Source organism: Mustela nivalis (assembly GCF_964662115.1).
Source record: "Mustela nivalis genome assembly, chromosome: 1".
NCBI lineage: Eukaryota > Metazoa > Chordata > Mammalia > Carnivora > Mustelidae > Mustela > Mustela nivalis.
Window position 1 is genome coordinate 92,352,709 of NC_139020.1, and position 12,356 is coordinate 92,365,064.

Below are 12,356 nucleotides of genomic sequence, written 5' to 3' on the forward strand. Positions count from 1 at the left end.
CTTCTCCTAAGGATGTATGTACTTGGTTAGCTGCCCCATTCCCTGAGGTTGCTGCTTGCTTTCTCACCTGAGGGGGTATGTACACTACATGAGCCCACTTTTCTGTGCAGTGAGAGAAGAGACACTCCAAATCTCTCCTAGCTGATCGTTGCCTACTTCGGAAATCCCATTTTATAGGTCATAACTACAAGATTGGGTCTTATTATCTGTGCTAGAGTGGGAGGGAGGGAGGGGTAGCTCTTCGTCCAGAACAGCACTGTCCAGTAGAAATATAATATAGCCACATATGTCATTTAGGATTTTCTATAAGCCACATTAAAAGGCTAAAGATGAGCAAGTGAAAATAATTTTAATATATTCTGCTTAATCCAGTATATCCAGAATATTGTCATTTTAATATGTACTCAATTACTAATGGGGTATTTTATGTCCTTCTTTTTTGGGTTCCAGTGTGTATTTCTCACTTACAGCATGTCTCCATTTGGACTAGTCACAACTTCAGGGCTCAGTAGCCACACGGGCTAGTGGCTATTGGATTGGAGAGCGCAGCTATAGAACAACAGGTTCCACCCCAGCCATCAGCAAGAGGGAGTCAGTCTTGATGATTTTGTCTGCTCTTGGTAGAGCTCCACTGGAACCTGGTGATACAGTGACAATAATTGTCGCCTGGGGAAGACAGCGACCCCCCATCACAGATAAAAGAGCAGACCCAAAGTGCTCTACCTGAATAAATGGGGAAAGGGAATTCACACTCTCAGGACCTGTTGTGTCTGGACTTTCACACTTCTAATCTTCCCCACTGTCCGCACTGTATAGAGAAGAACATGGGAAGTAGAGAATTCAGGTTGTCGAGTTCATAGGGCCCCGAGAGGGGAGTAAAATTGGACTTAAGTCTATCTAATTCTGAAGCCCTCCTACTCTCATTTATGATTCACTGCTAGAGGTCAGATAAAATGCAGATTTATTCTCCTAACCTCCAGAGACCTCTCAGTCGTTCTGGGCTGGTACTCAGGAATCTGCATTTTGCTTGCACACCTGTTGGTTCTGATGCGATGGTCTTCCTGCCCCACTTGAGCAACAGTGAGGGGAAGGACCTCTTCCTCATGCCTTTTGATCGTGCAGCTGACCACCCCCCATCTGCTTTGATGGTCCCTGGAGGAGAGATGAGTTTGAGACATACAACCAGCTTTCTCCCTTTTTGGCCTTTTCTGAAGAGACTACATGCAGGGGATCTTTGGGTTGAAATGAACTGGTTGTGTTCATGCTTTCCAAGAATATGATAGCCACCAAACTAGAAAAAAAATGTTTCAAGGAAATCTCTGTATCTAGGGATGCCAGTTACAACAACGCAACAGAAAAAGAGAAGATTGTGTACTTAACGAATACAAGTTACATATTTGTGCTGAATTGGTGGTTTGGAACAACAATGGAACAAAGTTTGGTTGTATCTTGGCCCTGCGTGTGCGGTTTTTTTTAAAATTTCAAATCTGCCCATCAGTGTTTCTCTATACAATGTACACAATGTGAACTGCAACATCTTAAATGTTTGGCAGGACATTTGTGCTCCTGACATCACATGCTGGGAGGACAGGGAGGCCACTGTAGGGCTGGCCCTGAGGAGAGGCTGCATCAGTGCTGCCATTGAGCTGTGCCCACAAAAGAGTGTGTGACAGCCAGATGTGCGGCTTAATGGAGACTGACCCAGAATTGTGGGGGGAGCCTTGGCACATGCTGCTTAATGGCTTGAATAGCAGCTCTTGAGGAATCTATGTTCCTCTCCCTCACGCAGACTCTCAGAGCTCAGGCTTTGTGGCTCTGTGGCCGGGGGAGGGAACGGAGATGGGGGGACTTGTCACTGCTCCATGCCCCATTGTTGAAATGAAAAACGTGGAAATGTTAAGCCATTTCTAGAGGATTCTGGATTTTGGAAGGTGGGAACTGCTTCTGCCCTACCTCAGAATTCACTTCCAAATAGCAAAGGGCATCCAGTTGTCATGGCCTAGGGCCTTTCTTGATTTAAATCAGTTTTTTCTCTTGTGCTGAGTTATAGAGAGCTGGGCTTCTCCAACTATAGCGTGCATACAGATCACGGGGGTGGAGGTGGGGGAGTTTTGTTAAAATGCAGATTCTGAGCCCGCAGATCTGGGGTGGGGCCTGGGATTCTGCATTTTAAACAAGCTCTCGGGAGATGCTCTTGGCATAGCCTCGCACCTGGAGTAATACATACTCATTATAAAGAAAAATGAGACAAGAAAAGAAAAAATTACCCATCATTTTATCATTAGAGCAATTTTATATATAAATATATATATTCTATATATATATATGGCCATTGTTTCATTGTAAAACAAAAATCTCTAACATACTATACATATAGCTTGTAATCTACTCTAAAAAAACTTAATATGTAGAGAACATTTCTTTATATCATTAAATGCTTTTCTGAAACAAAAATTTTACTATCTCCATAATCTTCCATTGTTTGGATGCACAGTAATTTACTCAAGCGTTTCCCAAGAATATCTCAGTTATCTCGGTTTCTTTCTAATTCTTCAAAGCAATTTTGCCACGAACATCTTTCTAGGTAAGTCTGGCACATACACACGATGGTCCCTTATAGATCGAATCCTAGGAAGGAATGGCGGGTCACGTATTCCAGCCAGTGTTTTAGGACCAGTTCATTTTTTTGATAAAGGGGCGCCTTGAGTGACCCAGGTCTTGTAATAGGTTGTAGTTTATCAATGTAATAAATGCTGTTTGAGAAAACTTATTTGAGATATTTAACATTTCAGTTATGTTGATATGGAATTATACAAAGAAATACTGGTAATAAATAGTCAACTGGGGGCGCCTTGGTGGTTCAGTGGGTTAAGCCGCTGCCTTCGGCTCGGGTCATGATCTCGGGGTCCTGGGATCGAGTCCCGCATTGGGCTCTCTGCTCAGCGGGGAGCCTGCTTCCCTCTCTCTCTCTCTCTCTGCCTACTTGTGATCTTTCTCTGTCAAATAAATAAATAAAATCTTAAAAAAAAAAAAAAGTCAACAGAAAAATTTTAGATCACGATGGGAGAAAAGGCATGAGAGGGGAGCTTTCTGCGTTAAATTCTGCTTCAGTTGACTCTGGTCTATAGGGAGTGCAGACATGAGCCTTTATTTCCAGGAGACCTTGTGTTGGGACACCCTGGTTAGGAGTGGGAAGTTTTGGGAGCATGGCTTGCTGAATCATTATTCCTTGTTGTATTTGCCAGCCTTCTTCCTCCAATAATCTATTAAACGTGACACAGCAACAATAAAGCATGGTAAAAATGAATCACTTGCCTTTACCCCAAACTTTCTAAAGGTTAACCCTCTGCATATGCTACAAAGAGAATTGACCTGGGTTCCCTTGCACTGCTTTTGTTTATTATGTTTTGACAAAGGGTCAGAAAAAATGCACATAAAGCAGAGCTTCTAAAGGCATGAAAAGGCCCAGGACTGTTGGGGATGAAGGCAGCCTGGGACCTTTGGGTGTTTCCCTTGGTGCTGCTTTGGCTTCCATGTGCAGAGCAGAACTTCTCAGCACACAGTTGGGGGGCCTCCCTCAACCGTTCCAGTCCGCAGCTCGCTGTGGGGGCGGGAGGGCTGCTCTTTCCTTCAGTTCTGGGCTGTGCGAAATCCTTCCCTCTCATGTTGGTCTTTCCTGAGCCAGAACACAGCTCATATTTGCTTCTGTCACAGACTGCCTAAGCAAGGATCTCAAACCATTGCATTCATTATTTCTAAGGTATGGCATAGGGTTCACCAGCACAAGACTCATTCAGTAAATGCAGATTCCTGGGTCCTATCCCAGACCTACAGAGACAGCGTGGGGGGGGAGCCTGAGAATCTGCATTTTATTTTTACCACTTATTATTATTTTTAAAATTTTAATATTTTATTTATTTAAAAATTTTTTTTAAAAAAGATTTTATTTATTTGAGAGAGAGAGAAAGAGGAGGAGGGAGGGGGTCAAGCACACTCTGTGCTGAATGTGAAGCCCGAGCCGGGGCTTGATCCCAGGACCCTGAGATTATGACCTGAGCTGAAACCAGGAGTCAGACACTTAACAGACAGAGTCACCCAGGCATCCCTTAAATTTTATTTTTAAGTAATTTCTGCACCCAACGTGGAGCTTGAACTTACAACCCTGAGATCATGAGTCACATGCTCTACTGACTGAGCCAGCTGGGCACCTCTGGGAATCTGCATTTTAATTGACTCCCCAGGTGATTCTGATGTACCTCAAAGTTTTAGAATCATTGAAAAAGCTTCAGTGAATGTAGGTACTAGAAGAATATCTAGTTGGATGAAGAAACCAGAAGCCACAAATGTTGGTGATTTACCCAAGGCCATATTCTAGGGAGTCATTTCTCATTTCCTAGGACTTGCCTAGGGCTGTGGTTTGGGGGAACTGTTCCTTTCTTTAAAAGATTTATTTGAGAAAGAGAGAGCGGGTGAACACATGCATGCATGTCAGGGGAGAGGCAGAGGGAGAGAAGATTCAAGCAGACTCCCCTCTGAGTGCAGTGTCCCGACGAAGGACTTGATCTTGCAACCCTGAGATCATGACCTGAGTTGAAATCAAGATGCTTAACTGGCTGAGTCACCCTGGTGCCCCAGAATTCTTCCCTCTTTGAACTAGCCATTCCATGAGACTGAGGTCTTCCTTTGTCTCACCCAACCCTTCCTCCCTAGAAGGGACTCAGGCTCAGTCAGTTACGGTTTCTCACTGGAGCCCATCCTTTACTGGAGCTGGGGGGTCAGAGCACATTCCTCTCGGACAACCAGAGCGGGATGACGTGAGACTGCAAGTTCTCAGAGCTGTGCTTTCCAGCCTTGTGGAAAAGTGAACCTGGGAAAACGAAGCCAGATGCAGAGACAAGTAGTGGTAAAAGAACTGAGCCTAGGGAACCCAGTTCCGTCATTTCTGATGCCAGTTTTACAAATGCTCTTTGGTTACACAAGCTGGTACCTCCAGCACCACCCCCCTTCCCCTGCACCTTTACTTTCTTAATTGAATTCTGTCCATTGCAACCCAAAGAATTCTGATGAGGCAGAGGCTGTAGTTACAGGCACAGTTCCCACAATGTCCATGCTGGTTTTCACCTCTTCCTCTGGGCCTTGTGCCTTCCCTCTTGCTAGCTGTGTGGTCTGCATGGCACGCCTTTACCACAATGAAAGGTCCAGAAGACAGATGCCTGACCCAAGTCAGGACAATCAAGTTCTCAGTTCTCTCCTGGACTTTTTCAAACTGAAATTAAAAGAGAGTCTCTTTCCTCCGCATCTAGGAGAGAATCCAGTGGCCATAGTGTCCCTCACCTTTGTGAAGCACCTTGTCTGTGGGAGTGGAAAGAAAGAGCAGAAGAGGGAGATAGCGAGTAGAGAGCCCAGCAACATTCAGGTGTCTGGTTCCAGGAGACCTGGGAGCCACCACCATTGTTTCTGGTTAGAGCTAATCTGAGCTAGGGTGCTGTCATTTGTAATAAAAAGAAGTCCTCTCTAATAGAACGCCCCATGAATGGTTTGACTTAGACTCAGAGCCTAAAGCCGTCTCCTGTTTGGGCTGCTGCTTGTGGTAGATTTATGTAGGGTGGACGGCTGTGGTTTCATCACAAGTGTTAACCCTAAATGAAACCCACAGACACCCTCCTCATAGCCACTACCATTCTCCTCCATGCACCCTCCCTCCCCATCCCCCTCAAAACTAACTGCTAAGTCATGGTTCTGGAAGATGGAAACCACTTTAGGATTACAAACAGATTTTAATACAGGGAACTGGTTGTAAATATGGTACAGCTGAGAAGCCAGTTGGGATGATGAGGTAACACAGAGTTGGTAGTAGAAGGAAGACACTGGCAGGGGATGGAGAAGCAATGGGAAGGGGACATAGGACCAGAACCCAGAAGCTGGGGCCATCTAGTTAGGGCTGGGACTGCTGTGGATAGGGGTAAGGGCTGAGACAGAAGGAGGGGCTGTTCTGTGGGATCTGCGGCCATGGAGGAGACTCAACTCCCGCTCAAGAAGCCACCAAAGCAGAGCACCTGGATGGCTCTGTCGGTTCTATGTCTGCCTTCAGCTCAGGTCATGATCCTGGGACCCTCAGATCCAGTCCCACATCCCATGTCAGGCTCCCTGCTCAGTGGCGAGTCTGCTTCTTCCTCTACCCTTCCCCTGCTTGTGTGTGCTCTCATTCTCTCTCTCTCAAATAAATTAAAAAAAAAAAAAACTAAAAAAAAAAAAGTTGTTTTTGTTTTTAACAAGAAGGCACCAAAGCAGGGGCGCCTGGGTGGCTCAGTGGGTTAAGCCGCTGCCTTCGGCTCAGGTCGTGATCTCAGGGTCCTGGGATCGAGTCCCGCATCGGGCTCTCTGCTCAGCAGGGAGCCTGCTTCCCTCTCTCTCTCTCTCTGCCTGCCTCTCCATCTACTTGTGATCTCTCTCTGTCAAATAAATAAATAAAATCTTAAAAAAAAAAAAAAAAAGAGAAAGAAGGCACCAAAGCAGAGTGAAAGAAGGAGAAATACTCTGGTTTTGCCCTTCCTCCTACCTTCTGGTCTTCTAATAGTGCTTCTCTTTGGCAAAACTTGCCAGAAGTCAGCAGAGGTCAAAGGAGCCTGGGAAATGTACATAGAAGTGTAAGAGAAGGGCAGGAAATAGTTCTCAGGGCACATGAGCTGTTGAGTCTGAATATGGTGGAGCAGGTCCAAGGATTAGGGAGAATCAAAGTCTGGAAATTGCTGAGGGCAGAGAGGGGGCAGGGGGTGGGTGAGTAGGCATTCTCTGAAAGGCTGCCTGTAAGTACTTCACAAATAAGTACTTCCGGGTTTGTTTAAGATATTGATTCAAAACAGATTCCCAAATTTACCTTCCTTGCTGGAACCAGTTTTGCTCTTGATAGCATTCAGCATGTCCCACAGTTCTCTTCAGGTTCAGAGACAAAGTTGTTTCTTTTACTGTGTTCCCTAGAACCAAAACCAGAAGATTCTGGACCATTTCCTTTCCCATTGGTGCTACATTGGTTGAACCCCACCCCCCACCGGGGGGGGGGGCTTCTATCTGTCCATTCTCACTGTCTCTTTATTGCCTCAAGACTATATCATCTCCTTCCTGGATGACTCCTCCCTGTCTTCCTTCTACCCATCTTCTGCTTCACGTCTAGACACAAATCTCAGCAACATGTGTTTCCCTGGCTTTACATTCTTTGATGTGTTCCCTTTGTCCACTGGATAAAGTGCAAATGCCTTAGCCTGGCATGCAAGGCTTCACAACATGCCCTTCGGATACCTGGCTTTTATTAAATAGATTTAGATGAAGGTTTTTGTTTATGAGTAAGAGAAACAGACTCTGGATAGATGAAACAGACAAACAAACAAACAAACAAGGATGGGGCAGAGAAAAGAGATTTTGGAGAACAAGACATAATTTTTCAGGAAAACCACACTTTGAGAAAGGCAAGCATAAGGACAGTTTCACAAGGGCTCTTTTGCTAGGATGAAGGAACTCTAGTTATGTTTAGTTTGTTTGTCCCTCAGCTTAAGATTCAAATACCAGGAAGGGAATATCTGATTGGGCTACAAGGGTTTGTGTCTGCTCTGGAGCCCATCGCTGAAGCTAGGGGAATTGGAGCAGGCCTGGGTCATATGCTCTGTGTATGTTTTTTTTCCTGTTGGGTGAGAAAGAGCATGGTTTCACCAATAGAAGTTAAGGTGCTTTTACCAGAGAAGGACACATTGATGCTAAGAGAATCCAAAATAATATATTTCCATCACACTCACCAATATCCAAAAGTTTATTCAATCACGAAACTTCTTTTACATTACCTGCCCTACCTTATTACCCTGTGATCTCATCTAGAGAATCTTCTGGAAGGAATCAGTCACCACTAAACAAGGGACATTTTATAAGAACAATCTCCTGGAGGGTTAATTATTACAAACTTTAAAATTGTTCCCTAGAGCTATTTATATTTTCAATAAAGCTATTATTAGTGAAAATATCATCCTCAGTGTTGCTCAGAATAGAACAGAATTCTGAATAAGTTGGCCTTCAGGGTAGGATGCTAGCTACATAATTCACATGTTTTAAGATCTGGGCTTCTGTAGAGTTTATTGACATTAAGATTTGAAATCTTGTTTATTATTTTAAAAAAATTTACGAGCTCTTAGAATTTCGATCATCTAAAATAGATTTTAAGAACATCTGCTGAAAGTATATCACTTATTTATTCATTCATTGATTCAGTTAATTAGTTAATTACTTAAGCATTTAATGAGCGTCTGTATGTGCCAGCCATGCATTAGCCCCTAGATATAAAAAATAAGCACAGATAGTCCCAGTTCTCAGATAACTCACTGGCTAGGGGCACAGTCTGATACATCACGAATAAGCATGCTGTTAGCTTCTTATCATGGTCATCTTTAATCTACTCTGGAAACTGACACCCTGCCTGAAAGAGGAAAATAAAATGCCAACAGACGCACATTAGTGCAAGTTAAAGATAAGTGTTTGCAGAATATCTGATATGTAAAGATGTATTGATTAGGTTTTCTCTCAGCCTCACACCTTTATTTATGGGTGCTGAAAGTCAGCCAATCCCTTAACTACATCAAGTCTATTGATTTAATTATGAGCAGAACAGTGAGGAATTGGCAGAAAGGGCCTTCCCTAGGCCTCCGCATAATGTCCCGTTGAGACCTTCTGTAGAAGAGCACACTGTGTCTTCTTAGGGATAGCATTTAGTGGAAGGTGTTACTCTTTGCTAGTCTGACTTAAAAACTTCCTCCCTAGGTGTTGGTACTCAGTTTGCATTGTGATAGTACCTCAGAAACAGCTGCGTCAGCTGGCACGGACACGGACAGAAAGAGTGTGACCAGGTACCACGGACAGAGTAAAGTGGAGCCATTGACCTCCATGCTGGAAACTGTAGGTGGGCTGAGGGTGCTTCCAAAATAGGAAGAATAGTGTTTCTTTTCACCGTCGGTTAAAAAACGAACCATAGAAACAAAAATCTAGGCATCTCTTGAGTGACTCATACAGGCAATATGCTACCACATGAGTCATTTCACGAAATCCATCTCACCAACTGCGAAAGTGTGGCAAGCCATCGTCTTGGCCCAGTATGGTTGTTCTTCCCCACAGACCCCCCACCCCCAAAGATCCTTCCAACACACAGCTTCATCAACCCTTAAACTCATGGTCCTAGATGTCAGCATCTCCATTGCAGGTGGGAAAAGGTTCAAAAAAAAAGGGCAGAGGCCCTTGTCCACTGCGTCCTAGGAGAGTTCCCTGAAGCTGCCATAGGAGTCTGACTGTAGTCAGTCATTGGCCACATCTAGACTCTGGAGATGCTGGGAAATACACTCTTCCTCAGGGTGGGCTACATCATTTGCAGTGCCCAGTGTAAAATGAAAATGTGGAGCTCTTTTTAGAAAAAGCAGGAAAAAAGTGTTAAAACTAAACGTAAAGCTTTTTCCTTTTTCTATGGTCTCTCTTTAGACTTGTTTTTGTTATTTAATGTTCTAGATAGAGAAAAATTAAAATTTTAAATTACTAGTATGAATTTTAGCATACTTTTTTTTTTTTTTAAAGATTATTTGTTAGATAGAGAGTACACAAGTGTGGGGAAGGGCAGAGGGAGAGGCAGAAGCAGACTCCCAGCTGAACCCAATGTGGTACTTAACACACTTAACCAACTGAGCCACTCAGGCACCCCTTATTATTCTTTATATTGTGCAATGTCTGTTTTAAAGGCAAATATAAGGGGCACCTGGGGGGCTCAGTGGGTTAAAGCCTTTGCCTTCAGCTGGGGTCATAATCTCAGGGTTCTGGGATCGGGCCCCTCATCAGGCTCTCTGTTCAGCAGGGAGCCTGCTTCCTCCTCTCTTGCTGCCTGCCTCTCTGCCTACTTGTGATCTCTGTCTGTCAAATAAATAAATAAAATCTTAAAAAAAAAAAGGCAAATATAAGAACGTTTTACTTTTGGGGCACCTGGGTGGCTCAGTTGTTTAAGTGTCTGATTTGAGCTCAGGTCCCAATCCTAGGGTCCTGGGATGAAGCCCTATATTGGGCTCCCTGCTCAGAGGGAAGCCTGCTTCTCCCTCTCCCTCTGCCCTCCCCACTCGAGTTCTCTCTCTGTCTCAAATAAATAAACAAAATAAAATAAAAAGAACATTTCACTTTTATGCAGAAACTTCAAAATTCCACAGTTTGTATTCGGTAGCTCATATACCGTATTAGTATTTAATTCTTATTAGAACTGTGGAAACATTGCACAAAGCTAACTCAACGGTCTTTAGTTTTTACTTCTTGATATGCACACAGTTTACCAACACTCTCTACCTTTGGGTTCCTGATGAGTCAGGAAAGACTGAAATGCCAAGGGACAATAAGTTGCCCCATTTCCCTCTTCCCTCTCTGTCATCATTTTCAGTGTGAAGTGATTGGTGAATACAGGGAATTAACACAAGGATATGATGGGTTTCTTTGGTCATTTCAGTTTTTTAGATCTATGTCCTTCTTTCTATGTGGAGTGAGTTGTGGTTCCAATGGTAATTATGGCCTCTGGAGATGGTCCATGCACCTGCTTACTCCAGGTCTTAGTCTCTTCAGGCCACCATAACCAAACCGGCCGACTGGGCAGCTTAGAAACAAGAGATTTATTTCTCACAGTTGGGAGGTTGGAAGCCCCACATTAAGGCGCTAGCATGGGGGAGTTCTGGTAAGAACCCTCTTCCTGGTTCACAGGAAGTCCTCTTGCTGCTGTCTCACATGGTGGAAGGGATAGGGAGCCCCCTGGGGCCTCCTTTATAAAAAAACATTAATCCCATTAGAGCTCCACCCCCAGGACGTAAGCACCTCCTAATGCCATCACTTAGGTATTAAGTGATTAATATTTCAACATATGAATATTTGGGGTACACCATCAGTCACACCATGGCACTTAGTCATAGACATTACACACTCTCACCTTTGAATTTGCTCTGAATCTTGCTGACTTTCCATACGTCATGGGCCCACTGGAATGCTGTATGCATGGGGCATCATGAACCCTGTATGAAATATGGTGGCAAGAGTTTGTGGATGGCTACTTTCCTGCTGTGTCCTCATGGGGTAGGAAGAAAGAGCAAGCAAATGAGAGAGCTTTAGATTTTCCTTCTTCTTCTTTTTTTTAAACTGATTTTTTAAAAATTATGTTCAATTAACCAACATATAGTTCATCATTAGTTTTTGATGTAGTGTTCAATGATTCATTAGTTGCATATAACACCCAGTGCTCATCACATCACGTGCCCTCATTAATACCCATCACCCAGTTACCCCATCCCCCCAACCCCTCCTTTCAGTAACCCTCAATCTGTTTCCCAGAGTCCAGAGTCTGTCATGGTTCCTTCTTCTTCCTTCTCCTCCTCCTCCTCCTTCTTCCTTATTTGTTTTTGAGAGAGAGAGAGAGAGAGAGAGAGAGATAAAGAGAGTCGGTGGCGGGGGGTGGCTCAGAGGGAAAGAATTTTTAAGCAGACTCTCTATTGAATGGGGAGCCTGATGCACGGTCAATCTCATGACCCACGAAGTCATGACCTGAGTGGAAACCAAGAATCAGTTGCTCAACTGATTAAGGCACCCAGGTGCTCCTAGTCTTTCTTCTTATAGAAACACAAATTCCATCAGGGGCTCCATTGTCATGACCTCATCTAAACTTAATTACCTCTGAAAGTTGCCCTCTCCAAACATCATCGCATTGGGGGATTAGGACTTCACCATATGAATTCACGGGGCACAAAAAATCAGTCTATTCAACAATAGGTATCAGCCCCTTTCTCCCATGTGAAGAAATCAGGGCTCAGGGAAATGAAGTAAAAAGCCAATGCTAATAGAGCTTATTAGTATCAAGATTTGAATCCAGGTGTTCTAAAGCTAAGGCCTGTTCTCATACTGTTACAGAATACTTGGGGTTTATGAAATGAAGTTAAATTATATTTAACAAAATAGGGCAGAATTAAAATGAAAAAATAGGCATCTTTCTCACCGGACATTAAAGAGAAGTATAAATTTTACTTAAAATGGTAACAGAGTGCATCATACATGTTCTGTTCATTTAAGTCTTACAATTCCGCGAATTGGGGGCTCTCATATACCCATTTTACAGATGAGAACACAGAGGCACAGAGAGGTTAAATAAATTGCCTCAGGCTCCATTGCCAAGATTCTAACCTTTGCAGTCTGCCTGTAAAGCCTGAAGTATTAACCAGTATTCTAGCCCTCAAGTGTCATTTACCTCCTAAGAAAGTGGAGTGAATTACTGTGGAAAGCCGTTTATTGAAAGGACGGATTCCCAAAATTAGCACAAG